Source organism: Marmota monax, unplaced genomic scaffold (assembly GCF_021218885.2).
Source record: "Marmota monax isolate L192 unplaced genomic scaffold, Marmota_monax_Labrador192_F-V1.1 WCK01_AAM20220418_F8-fsc00079, whole genome shotgun sequence".
NCBI classification, from domain to species: Eukaryota; Metazoa; Chordata; class Mammalia; order Rodentia; family Sciuridae; genus Marmota; species Marmota monax.
In genome coordinates, this window is record NW_026694099.1 from 2,862,256 (window position 1) to 2,875,725 (window position 13,470).

Consider the following 13,470-nt stretch of genomic DNA (forward strand, 5'->3'; position numbering starts at 1 on the left):
TTTGTTTACCTTGAAGAACCCTTTCTGACAATAAATCGCTTTGATCTGCTTTCCTATAAATAAAGCACATGGAGCCTCACTCTTTGTTAGAGATTGGACCCATCAGGTCCAAAACACCCCCCACCCAGGCTCCCAATATAAAACTATTTTCTGTATCTTTTGTATTTTACTTCTTATTATTTCAGACTTTTAATTTCTCAGCCAGCTCACACCTCCATGCGGTTATCTGATCCATCATTGTGTAGAACACAGTGACATTGGTCCATTCTCCCTATGGAATAGTTGATCACTACTTCCTGTACTGGCCCCTGGACTGAAAGTGTTGATCTGAGGCTCTTTTCCTGGGTGATATTCTAGATGAGTTAGAGTGGCCAGTGGATCCAGGTTTTTGGTGGGAGACCATGTCTACTATCTCTGGCCTCCCTGGAATGCAGATTCTTATAAGCCACTGCTCCAGGGAGCAGCTGGTCATAGCATATTGAGGTATATTTTGCGGGGCTCAGAAAATGTGGTTCCAAGCAGGGTGTCTGGCTCCTGTCTCCTGTTTTGCATGGGACACTCTTAGTCTTTATTGTAGCTCAGCAGATGATCAAGCTTCATTCTTACTAACTAACTGCTTTATGATTCTGTTATGTTTCTGGCTTATGGGCATACTTATTTCTTTTTGCTGAAAGTGTCTACTGCTTTTTGATTTTCTTAATTTTGCATGAAAGATCCTCAAAATAAAAATTTATAATGCCAAGCTGCTCTAATAGTCAATTTCTAAAACATGCATTTTCATCACTATAACAATCTAAATATTCTACATTGTTCAGCAGTAATATTTTTTATTTTCCCTTTGTTTTCTTCAACAAATAAAGAAAAGGCTGATTATGTTTTACTGATAAATTCTCTTAATTCACTGGAGGTAGATGGCCCCAAGTGATAAATTTTAATTTATTTTTCTTAATAGGAAATAAAAAGAAAAAAAGAAAAAGGCTAAGAAACAGAAGCAATTCAGTAGTCCTATCTGTTGTTATCTGCATTACAGCTTAAAGCTTCTGCAGTTTTACCTAATCTTAATGCTTTTTTGTTTGTTTTGTGCTGAGGGACTGAATCTAGCACACTACTCATGCTAAGCACATACTCCACTGAGTTATACCCTTTGCCCCTTACCCAATTTTAATCAGAAAGAAATCCAACTATCTGTCCATGCATTTACTTAGCTTTAAATTGATGCTGCTGAGATATAGAATAGGCCCAAAAGATGGGAGTCATAATTTTAGATTATTTTCTTAATAACAATAGAAGAAAGATTTATCATATTAATCCATATCTTTTATTTCCTGAAAGATGATTTATATTCATTTCAAAAGGCTGCTTTACCTAGTAATTACCCATGCATGTTGCTGGCCTATCAATGTTTATTACCTACAAGAATTGAGGAATATAAGTGTGCCACCCTTAATATATGTATTCCTGAAAATCCGTGTATATATCAAATTTCAGTAAATCAAATTGTATTTTCCTTTTGAATTATAGTATAGTTTCAAATATGTGTTTCTAGGGGCAAAAGTAAAGCAGCATTAGAAAAGTGAATTTACCAGTCAAGAATGGAATTGGAAAATGATTTCATAATAATATAGCAGTGTATCAGTAACTCAAATGTTATACCAAGAAGACATTGCCCAATGTCAAAGAATAATACTTATTGACAAAAATAATACTAAGAATAGAATGCAATTCTGTTGGAGGAACACTTGAAACTTTTAGACAAAAACATGAGTTAATGATAACTGCTTATTTTCTGTTATGGTTTAGACATTGGGTATCTCCCAAAAGCTCATGTGTGAAACAATGCAGAAAGTTTAGAGGTTAAATGATAGGGTAAGGAGTCTTAACCTAATCAGTGCATTGATTGCCTGAGAGGGATTGACTGGGTGGTAACTGTAGGCAGGTAGGGTGTGGCTAGAGGAGGTGGGTCATTTGAGCTCTCTCTCTGCTTCCCAATTGCCATGGCCTGATCTTCTTTCTTCTGTCATGTTCTACCTTACCTTGGGTTCAGAGCAACGGATCTGGCTAACTACAGACCTTTGAAACTGTGAACCCCAAATAAATTTTTCCTCCTCTAAAATTGTTCCTGTCAAGACTTTTGGTCACAGTGATGAAAAAGCTGACTAAAGCTCTAATGGGGATGAATGAAAGAACAGATTTTAGAGACAGACTTGGATTCAAGTCTCAATTGCTCTTTATTATCTGTGTGTCTGTAGGTAGTTACAAACCTTTTGGAGGCTCAATTTCTTCATCCATAAAATGGGAATAATAATAACTACTTTTAGGAGTTAATGTGAACTAAAAGAAATTGTATGGCATATCGTAGGAATTCTATCTGATAACCATCAGTGTTAACATTACTCACGGGATTTTTTCTTGAAAGATATGAAAAATTCAAATATATATGACTTGTACTATATCTGACACATAGTATGCTTTGACAGTTCTGCTTCTCTATCTTTACATCCTGCTGTGTTTGACTGGCAATTAGATGTCATGCTAATTTCCATGAACAGAAGGGAAGGCAGGACAAGAACAGAAGATAGGATTGAAAGAAAACATTAATTATAACAGCTTCCAATGAGTGCTTGCAGTGATTCATAGTACCCCCTATGTAACATGCTACATGTTTCACTTATCATCTTGCTTAATCCTTACCAAAATCCTATCATGGGCATTAGCATTCCTTTTAAAAAGAGGAAGTCAAATTTAGAGTCTTAGTAACTCATCCATAGACCTGTTATAGAACAGAAATTCAAACCCAGATCTGTGTATTCAAAGTCTCTTTCCTATTAATGACAGCATATCTTATTCCATTAGGAAGAGAATATTTAAGAAATAATATGTGACATGGAAGAATAAATACTAGTTCACTGTCCTCAGTTCCTCACACAGACCTCTTAAGCCCTGGAATTTTCTAAGCAACAGGGAGAGAGGAGTACCTTTCATTATTTATAATAAGTCCCTTTCAATCACATGTGAGTTTATCCTAATCATATGACTGTTGGAGGAGGGGGGCTGGTTGCCAGAGGAACCAACCAAATGATTAGAGGGTGGGAACTTTCAGCACTCTGACTCCTGACCTCCAGGAAAGACGGAGGGACTAGAGATGAGCTAATCACCAATGGCCAATTATTTAATCAACGGTGCTTATGTAATGAGACCTCAGTACAAACCCTTAAATGATGGCGTTTGCATAGCCTTAGAGCTGGTGAGTATCTATGCCAGGAGGGTGACATACCCCAAATTACTTGGGGACAAAAGCGCTTGTGAGCAGGGCCCTTCCATACCTTGTGCTATGTATGTCATCATCTGGCTACTCATTCATACTCTTTTAAACATAAAATAAATGGGAAAATGTAAGTGGGTTCTGTGAGCTGTTAAAACCAATGACCAAACCTGAGGAAAAAGTCATGCGACCGACCTCCCAATTAGTGTCAACAGAAGTGTGAGTAACCTAGGGACTGGCTACCTGTGGTTGGCATCGGAATGCAGGGAGTGGGGGGACATTTGGGGACCAAAGGCTTAACCTGTAGATTCTACACTAAGTCTGGGTAGTGTCAGAATTATAGGACACCCAGTTGATGTCTATAGAGAACTGGATCATTGCTTGGTGTAAAAAAACCTACAATTTGGTGTCAGAAGTGTTCTGTAAGTAGAAACAGATCTTAATAGTAGTAAAGCACCACCACAGTGAAGTGATTACATACCTAAGCAATACTGAAAACTGCTGAATTAATGTGGTCACTGCACTTCAGGTGCTCATGTATAATCGTGTTTAAATGTAGGCTGAATTAAAGAGATAAATCTAACCAGCTAATAAGAATTCATCTTTTAGAGATTATGTGTTAAATAAACTTAATCTTGATGTTTTATATCAAAGTTAAAAAAGAAAGTTTCAGTCTCTCACAAGGAACCCCACCAAGTTACTTACAAGTAAAGCCTTGTGACAATTTTTCTGAGCAGTCAGGGAAGGGACATGTCAAGGAAAAGGGTGATTTTTAACACAAGAAAATGGCCTATAATACCTTCCTCATCAAAAGCTTTAAATATTGAGTACCTTAAGACTTCCTAGACATGTGTAAAGAACTTGGAATTTGAATACAGTTCAACCCAATAAACCACCAAGAATATTAACTTTTTTTTTGTTTGCGTTTTGAGTTGAGGATTGAATCCAGGATCTCACACATGCTAGCTGAGTGTTCTACCACCAACTCCTGTAATGAACTTGTATAATTAGCAATGAAAAATAAAAATAAATTATTTATATAAAGAGAATGTTCAATGTTCAAATATAGCAGCTGGTAAAATAAGAAAATTCCTGCCATTCTAGAACCTGGCAATTTTTGCCATTTAAGTACTGGATCTTCATAGAAAGGATAGGTGCTTCTAAATTTAAATGTCTTAAATTATAACAGATTAGCACAAGTCCATAGTAGGTAAATAAAAGTATATCTTATTCCTTTTAATATATTTTTTCCATAAGATATATCGTATGTATTACAAAGTATACTGTTATATGAAGTAAAATAAGAATAATTAAACATAAACATTAAGAGTAGGACAGTATTATACAATGGTATGTTACATTAAAGATATAGGAGGCCATTGTTTTGGACTAAGCTCCAATGACCAGACTAAAATGGAGTCACCAACGGTGAAGTTTCATATCACCAAACCAAAATTAAGTCATCAAGACTTTCAAAGAAATTAGGAAAATGAGAGTCAAATTTCACAAACAGACCAGTTAGTATGACAATGAAGTTCCCTCTGCTTTAATCCTTAAAAAAAGTAACCTGACATAATTTGATGTTAACCAGTAAGTTATTTTTATATTGGTCTGTCTCCCTGTATCAGCTTTACAAGGAAAGTGACTTTGAAATAACCAATCCTCTTTTTGTCATTTAGTTTTTGCCTTTTCCCAGCCCTTCTCTGTCTGTAAAACCAACCTCTTCTGTTACACTCATTGGAACACTTAATCTACTCTGGAATGAAGTATTGCCTGACTCTAGAATTAAAAATGTTTTCAAATTGTTGCAATTTTGTACTTTGACAGTGTATAATAAAGCTTTTAGGACAATGGCATGATAGGTAGAATAATGGCTTCCCAAACATGTCCTCGCCTTAGTCTTTGGAATCTGTGAATGGTAAAAGGGACTCTTGGAGGCGACTAAGTTAAGGACCTTCAGATAGGAAGATTACACTGAATTATCTGGGTGAACCCAACATAAACCCAAGGGTCCTTTTAAGAGAGAGGCAGGAATGCCAGAGACCAGGAGAGAGATTTGACTACACTGGAGACTTTGAAAATGTAGGAAGGGACCATGAGCCAAGGATTACAAGCAGCTTCCAGAATGTAGGAAGGAAATTCTTCCTTAGGGCCTTCAGAAGGAATTCAGCCCTCCTGACCCACTTTAAACTTCCAACCCAAGATCTAAAAGATAAAAAATTTGTGTTATTTGAGGCTACTAAATTTGTGGTAATTTCTTATAGCAGCAATAGGAAATTAAGAGAGAGAGCCACAAAAGTAACTCTACTGTGGATAGTAAACTTAAAGTATATACCGATTCTGAGAGGAGTATTTACTTTTAAATAATGTAAAATTTAAAAAAATATATCATAAAGTCTAATTTGTTCAAGTTTGAAAGTCAACTGTTGAAAGGAAACATATGAGAATAGTATACTGGTACCATAAAACTTTCTTACAATTGCAAAAAAAAAAAATGTTTATTCCCTTAACTTGGTCCTCCGCTTTCCAAAGAAAAATCTAACATTCCTAGAAACCAACTATGGGGCAACTTTGGCATTTATGACAGATGTGTAAATCTACTTTGACCTTGTGAGGAACAACCCCCTGCCCCCTCCCCAGGTTTCAACCTTTTATAATAGGAACTGAGAGAAAGATCAATAAAATCAACAAACTGTGAAAATAAGGACCATGGGGTAGAGTAAAACATATTGATACAGGGAAGAATATATAATAATAAAGAGGAATAACCACAAGGAGGTTGGACCTCTGTGCAATACTGTACATGAATGATGGAATATCCCTTTATCCTCCTTGGTATAAAGTCAAACCTCACCAGAACGTTCTTAATTAGGTTTAAAAGGGGAGATACTGATTCTACTTGAAAATCCTTTTCCTTAGGAAATAGAATTATGGATAATTATGACAATTATATTTAGAATTTCAGAAAGTATAAATAACCAGTTTCTGCTTCTTCATTTAAACTAAAAAAAAATTAAAAAAAATAGTCCGAGTCTTTCTTACTGCTGTCTTTTTGGTGAACTACTAATTAAAATAAATAAAAAAACAAACAGTTGCTTTCCTATTAATAGCACCCAGAGTTTCAAAGGCAGTTCACCCCCATACATACTTGGACATGTATTTGCCATCTTACAACTGAACCACTCAAAATTTGGATAAATAAATCCCTAAGCCAATGAAGATTTGTTCTGATACTTCTTTAGGCTAAAACTTGTATTTTTACTTCAATATAATGATATACTTGCTTCCTTGCATTCCTACCTGTGTTGCAGTTAAACTGTTGATGTTTAATGTGATTTCATAGGTATGACCTACTGAATCTTCTGCAGAACATACAGCAGTGACATGGCTTCACCTGTGCCATACTCATACAAAGCTAAGACAAACTAAAACTAAACCTACTGGCTGAACAAGCCAGAGCCACATTCCGTGCCTGTTGACAGTGAGAGGGGAGCAGAACCTATGGGCCAGCCGTGGGTCAAGGGAGCCCAGGGGTCCGTCGTTTTGTTTCCAAGAAAACTATTAGATTAGTCTGAGAGGAAGCCACATTTTTTTTAAGTAGCAGCTTCCTGTTAGACTTTATTCTTTAAGTTCTTTAGATAGTAGGCTTTTTACTGTCCTTCCATGAATGGAAGTCTTTATTTTGCTAGTGTCCCCAAAAGTCTATGGCAAATTCCTTTTATTGTTCTTGATGGTAAACTAACACCTAAAACCAACCCAGATATTCAGACAACTCAGAATTGAACTGGCTTCCTTATGAAAATTTAATCAGAAATGCGATATTCCTTTAAAAAATGCTTTAGAGGAATTCATATACTTACTACTACTTAAAATTTGCACTTTATATCATTATCCTATGTAGAATAGCCACAGTAAGACATTAAATACTCTATATTCTTCTGGACATTTCTTCTTTAGCAGCCTCATATTTCTATTTTAAAGATAATCCTGTACCTTTGAATGATTGACCCATATGCCCTTGACATCCCCATCAGAAGTTCTCTTAAGGTTCTTACAATTATTTGGACATTATAAGGCTTATTTGTCTACATAACAATAACAGTACTCCTATTTTGTTTTCCACATTTGGAATGGCTGGCTATAACCTGAAAGACAGGATGCCCACAAAGGTTGCCAGACAAAAATATATCAAGTAAAACTTGAACTCCAGAAAAACAATGGATAATGGATAATTTATGGATAACTTAAGTTTTACTTTTAGCAACTTTTATTTTTTGTATAAATATGTCCATGTCATATGTCCTGCATTTTTATTAGCAAAATATGGCAGCCCTAATGCTCTTGCTTATTGCAATGAATCCAATCCTGAGAAGGCATACTGCAGGTGGAAGGGTAGGGAACATATGGTTTTACAAATTTTAAAAAGGCTCCAACTTCAGATTTACACCAATATGCAAATTTCAAACAACTATTTATGCTAAATCTAGTGATTTAGCCTTACTTTAGTGGTCAGAAATAAAAAAGAGGAAAATACTGCTTTATTCACCCTTTCACTAAAGGTTTAGGAATCTCAGGCCCTGTGGAGTTTATCAGGTCTTATATTCAAGTTTCTTTCTTACCTTTACTTCAGGTAAGAAATAGAACTATGACCTCCAACCCTGAAGATTATATTCTGATCTGCTGTCCAAAAAGTATGTGCTCTCAGAGTGTTTTATCCAGAGATGGGAATGCTTTTGCCATATCACTAAATGACCACTTTTAGAACAGCTTCTCTTCATTAAAATTCCAGGTAAGTTTCAGTTTTAGTTTTTATGTTACAGCAGAGCAACAATTATTAAATGTGAGCTGATGGCAGTGCTCATTGGTCTGTGTGAAATAAGAAAAGTAAGGATAATGAAGTAAGCTTTTCATGAAACTGTTCAAATTCAAGGAAACTTTATTATCAGAGATTACCTCCTTTTAACTTTTATCCTGTTAAAGTAAACTTTCTGTTACTAAATTATGAATGTAAATTTTAAAAATGCTCTCCCACAGAAAATTAGTTAGCACCAGGTGCAGTGGTGTACACCTATAATCCCAGTGGCTTGGGAGGCTAAGGCAGGACGCTCTTGAACTCAAAGCCAGCCTCAGCAACTTAGTGAGGTCCTATGAAACTTAACAAGATCCTGTATCAAAATAAAACAAACAAACAAAAAAAGAGTTGGGGATGTGGCTCAGTGGTTAAGTGCCCCTGGGTTCAATGCCCGGTACCCTGCTCCCCAAAATGCAAATTTATGTCTCCAAATTCTTTAAGAAATTCTATTTGTCTGTAAATCTACAAGTATGAACATCATGAAGGATGTCTTTTATATCTGTTTCAGAAATAACCACTTCATGTCTCATGATATTAAACCATTTTACTTTTGACACATGTCTCTCCATTTTTGGCAGTAGAATGCAAATTAGATTCAAGGAAATATTCTGGGCTGAAGACATAATGGTGGAAAAAGAATATATCTGTTCTTTTGTAAAGTTCAGAAAACATGCTTTAGGTTTTTTTCCTTCCTACTATGAGATTGGAATTATGTGTCCTGAACTCTGGCACAGTGTCACTCGATATATTTTGAACACTGTTGTTTTGGTAAGTCAGCAGTAACATATGCTCTCTATAAATGTCAAACATAAAGTGCAACACATTCAGCATTCTACACAACCATGGCAAATAACTCAGCATCCCAGATATCTGAGATGCATATAACACAGTTCAGCTCATTCCCATATAGAACAAAGAAACTATATTTTTTCTTTCTTTCTTTTTTTGCTTCTTTCATAAGAAAAGGCTTTTGATAAATATTCTGGAAGAAATTCTGTAATATTATGAATATGCATATTACAATTTCCAGTTCTTTAAAAAAATAGAATATTCAGGCACACACTGGTACTTTTAAAATTTATTTTAGTCCTCATTCCATCCTTTCAAGGTTATATACTACTGCCCGCAATACAGAAAAACAGAGAGGAAGAGAGGAATGTAAGCAGCTTAGAGAAAATCTCAGAGCTAATGAGTGATATCATCAAAGGCAGAGATAAGTGAATTACTCTGGGCTCTTGTCACTACAAGTCCTCCTGTTGACTCTAAAAGCAGGAATGCCTTTCATCTACTGCAGACTATTTAGCCATGGGATAGACAGAATATGTTCATAATCCTTGTCAGGCCAACAAATGATACTGTGGAAGTACCCTTACGTAGCTGGCCTTAGCTTGGCTTAAGATTTTGATGGAGAGGGATGATTTGAAAGCATTTGATGCGTGGAGTCACTCCTGGATCAGGATGATGAGCTACCCTCCACCAGCTGTTTCACAGCAAGCATTTCAGTGTAGCTTACAGCTCACCAATAAGCAGTGAAAAAGAAAAAACACATCTGTGACCCAATTTTTACTTAGTTAACAGTCATTTATATCATGCACCAAATTGGATGAAACCCAAGCAAGAAGTCCTTGGTACTTCAATTTTCTCACTAAAAATAAAAGCACTTGCTTTTCATTCATTTCATGGGATGGTGGATTGCATGGATGTACCAGAAAATATGGAAAAGTACCTACATACCAAAAAATATGACCAGTAGTGTCATCCTAAATGGAAAAAAATAAATATATAAAAGATTCATATCTGAAAACACCTCATAGTTTCTGTTAGAACAGCATCTTCCTAATAAGTGCTTGGTCAATGCAGATGATTATGTCAATGAAAAACATTCTTGTGTTTGATACAATGGTTATACTGGTGGGATCCTAACAAAAACAAAAACTTTCCTCCAAACCGGGCTTTTCTAATTGTAAATATTTCTAGTATTATTTTTGGTTTTTATTTTTAATTTTTTTCCTCTCTGGAAGGATTTAATAAGTTGTTGTTGTTTCCTAGGGCTGGGGTTTGAACCCAGAGCATTGTACAAGGTAGAAGAGTCCTCTGCTACTGAACTATATCCCTAGCCTATAAGGCAAATCTTAAATGAAATTATGTTACCTAGGAAAAGATGTATTGGCTGCAGTGAGGAAGATGGAATTATGGAAGAGGGAATATTAAGTTTCTGTGTGTATGTGATTAATATAATTAAATGTCATTTGTGAACTTTCAAACAATTTTTAATTCAACTCTCAACAAAGAATTTGTTGAATTTGGTGTCACATCCTTTTTTGCTGAGCTGAATCAATTTAAGGAAAAGAAGCCTTGTGCCCATTAAGGTAACTTGGAAGTCATGGTTTCCAGTAAATAGATGGGTAATAAGTGGTGGATTTAGACTGAAACACCATCTCTATCCCTTAATAGCTGTGGGATTTAGAGCAAGTTCCCTATGAATCATTTTCTTCATTTGTACCTAGGTGGAAAATAACTGAAGTTTGTTATTTTGCTATTTTTTTCAAGGGCAACAAAAATAGTTAATAGAAGAACTCTGACATGGATTCCTTTTGATTTAAAGAAATGGAAGAAACATTTCATTGCTCTGTCACAACAGGGGCCTGGCTAAGAAACCTGGCCTCTCCGCTGCTCTGTATATACACAGGCACCCACAAGCAATGATATGATAGCTTTAATACAACTTAAGTCTTTCTGGGAATTACAACCTCATGTGCATGGGACTGTGCATGTACGAGCATAATGAGTTTGAGCAGTAGGGGCAAAATTACATATGATTTTATTCTTGAAGAATAAGCAATCCATTTAATATGTTCCTAGTTGGAGCATGAGATTCACGAATGTCCTATAGAGCCTACTCACTAACAGACTAAACTATTAAAACAAAAAGAAGACATACAGAAATTATGGCACATGTTATAGGTTCCCTGAAAGCACTACATTAATAAACTGGAATTAAGAATGACCATAGCAATCACTTGAAAAAATAGCTCATTAGAAAGCTTAACTGTGTGTGTGTGTGTGTGTGTGTGTGTGTTTTAAATAATTCACTACCTCACTTTACACTTCCCAGGTCTAGGCATCCTCAAGGTGACTTGCATGCACACCTCACTGAAGGATGATCTTGCACTGTTTGGAAGAAAAGTACAATGTGAAGTCACACTGTGATTGAATCTTTAGATTCTGCACTCCCTAGGGGAATCCAGAGTAAAGCCATTTGGGTTTCTTTTCTAGCATACCAATTAGCAGGAGCAAAGGAGGGCCAGCCTGGGATGAAGGAGACATCAGAGACATCCGTGTCCCTGAAATTCTAACAGTGCTCAGAAGCCTGGGCTTTACACCATCATCTGAAGAGCTGCGAGACCAAGGGTAATGCTTGTAAAATACTCTTTGCTGCTGATGAAAATATATGGCACTTCAAAATAGCCTGCTTCATGGAAAAACAATCTGCTACATTCCAAATTCTGAATACAGCTAACATTGAAATAAAAACTGTCTGGATTAACTGTTGGAATAAGAGAGAGCTTATTTCATCCTGTCCCTGCCTGTCTGGAAACTGGTAACCATCTTTTAAGGTGCAGCTCAGACATTACCTTGCCATTATGCAATATTTTATATCAGTTTACATCTAATATCCACCAAGGAAGGTTAATTAAATTGGTGAAGGTACTACTTTGTAGTTGGATTTCTACAGATAACTCTGTGCTGGACATGCAGACCCAAGTAAATGCTTGTGAAATTAATGAGAATGTCCATAATTGGGTCTCAAACAATAGTAGGAGGACTCATTGAAGGAGGCCAGATGTAAAATAGGCAAAAGATGAAGAGGTAGTTGATTGAGTTAGCCAGGGAGTTTAGGCATGGAGTTCAAGAAAAATGCCAGGATATGCTTCAATTTATGCTTGCCTTGAAGAATAAATCATTTTCCCTATATCTCATTTATACCACTTATTGGGAAAACTAAAAAAGGTTTGCCAAGAACCTACTTTGTGGGTCTGACACAGAACCTGCTAATACCTACAAAGATTACTGTAGTTCAGAGTACAGATTGAACATCCCTACTCTGAAAATCTACAATCCAATATGCAAAACTTTGAGTGGTGCAGGATATCACAGATGAAAAATGCCATGCCTGACCTCATGTGAGGGATTGCAGTTAAAATGCTGCACGACACAGTTTTTCTAAGAGGAAAAAAAAGGCTCTCCTAGATCCTTTAGCATGCTACAAAAACTGTTTCATGCACAAAATTATTAAAAATACTGTATAAAATTATCTTCAGACATGTGTATAAGGTGCACATGAAACATAAATGACTGTGATTAGACTTGGGTCCTATCCCCAAGACACCTCATTATATATAAGTTCAAATATTCCAAAGTCCAGAAGCTGAAATCTAAAAACCTTGTTTCAAGCATTTCAGATAAGGGATACTCAACCTATATTAGACATAAAAATAAAAGACCAACAATGATCATTACAAAAGGTCAGTAAAATAAAGTAGCAATGTGGGAGCCATGTGGGAATTGTTCACATTTTATAAGAACAATGAAGTAAGAAAAAAACCAAAGTCTTCTTTGGGACCTTGAATTAATAGGAAATGCTCAAGATCTAAACTGATGCTCTATTTGGGGCAGACCACCTTTCTTTGAAATGACTTAGCTAAAAGCAAGCCTCTCTTTTGTAGTCCTAGGTTCAAGTGTAAATGTGTTATTACACATATAACAGTATAACATCATCTCTGTTTACAGTAAACAGAAAAAGTAAAAGCCTCCATTTCAGAAGAAGATTCAACCCATGTGAACTTCACTTTCAAGATATCATGTCATTCAAGATGTCATGTTTCATCTCAGCAGACAGAACTGGCTCCGCACCTCTGTCTCCAATCTCTGTGGATCAGTAGATAGCTTAAGGACCCAGCAAACTAAATGAACAGTTTTGTATTTTTTTTCAAGGTAGAGTGGAGGTTAGGATAAGCTGAGGGTCCATCCTAACTTAATGATCCTCTAACCATGAACAGGAGAGGAGAGGAGGGAAGGGGAGGGGAGGGGAGGGCGCTGCAAATGTGCTGATGAGGCAGGAGGAGGGGCCAGCGCTTCCCCCTTCATACTTCTTCAGAGCCTCCTGCCCTCTTTCAGCTTATGAGGGCTCCAATGAGCTCTAAAAAGTCTCTTCTCAGCAAAAGAAACAATCTGTGAGGTGAATAGAGAGCCTACATCTTGGGAGCAAATCTTTACCTGTCACACATCAGATAGAGCACTAATCTCTAGGGTATATAAAGAACACAAAAAGCTAAACACCAAAAAAACCCAAATA

At 36.3% G+C, this 13,470-nt stretch overlaps 1 protein-coding gene and 1 long non-coding RNA gene across 5 annotated transcripts in view; one reads left to right on the top strand and one right to left on the bottom strand.

Annotated features, from left to right (window-relative positions):
* The window catches only part of LOC124107261 (uncharacterized), a 35,996-nt gene extending 24,229 nt beyond the window's left edge, over positions 1–11,767 (top strand). Inside the window, exons 2-3 of the long non-coding RNA XR_006856351.2 lie at positions 7,893–8,051; positions 11,391–11,767. This is a non-coding gene — a long non-coding RNA (uncharacterized LOC124107261). The remainder of the gene's footprint in view (positions 1–7,892; positions 8,052–11,390) is intronic.
* Stxbp6 (syntaxin binding protein 6) overlaps positions 1–13,470 on the bottom strand; it is a 255,776-nt gene that overhangs the window by 30,553 nt on the left and 211,753 nt on the right. The window lies entirely within an intron of this gene.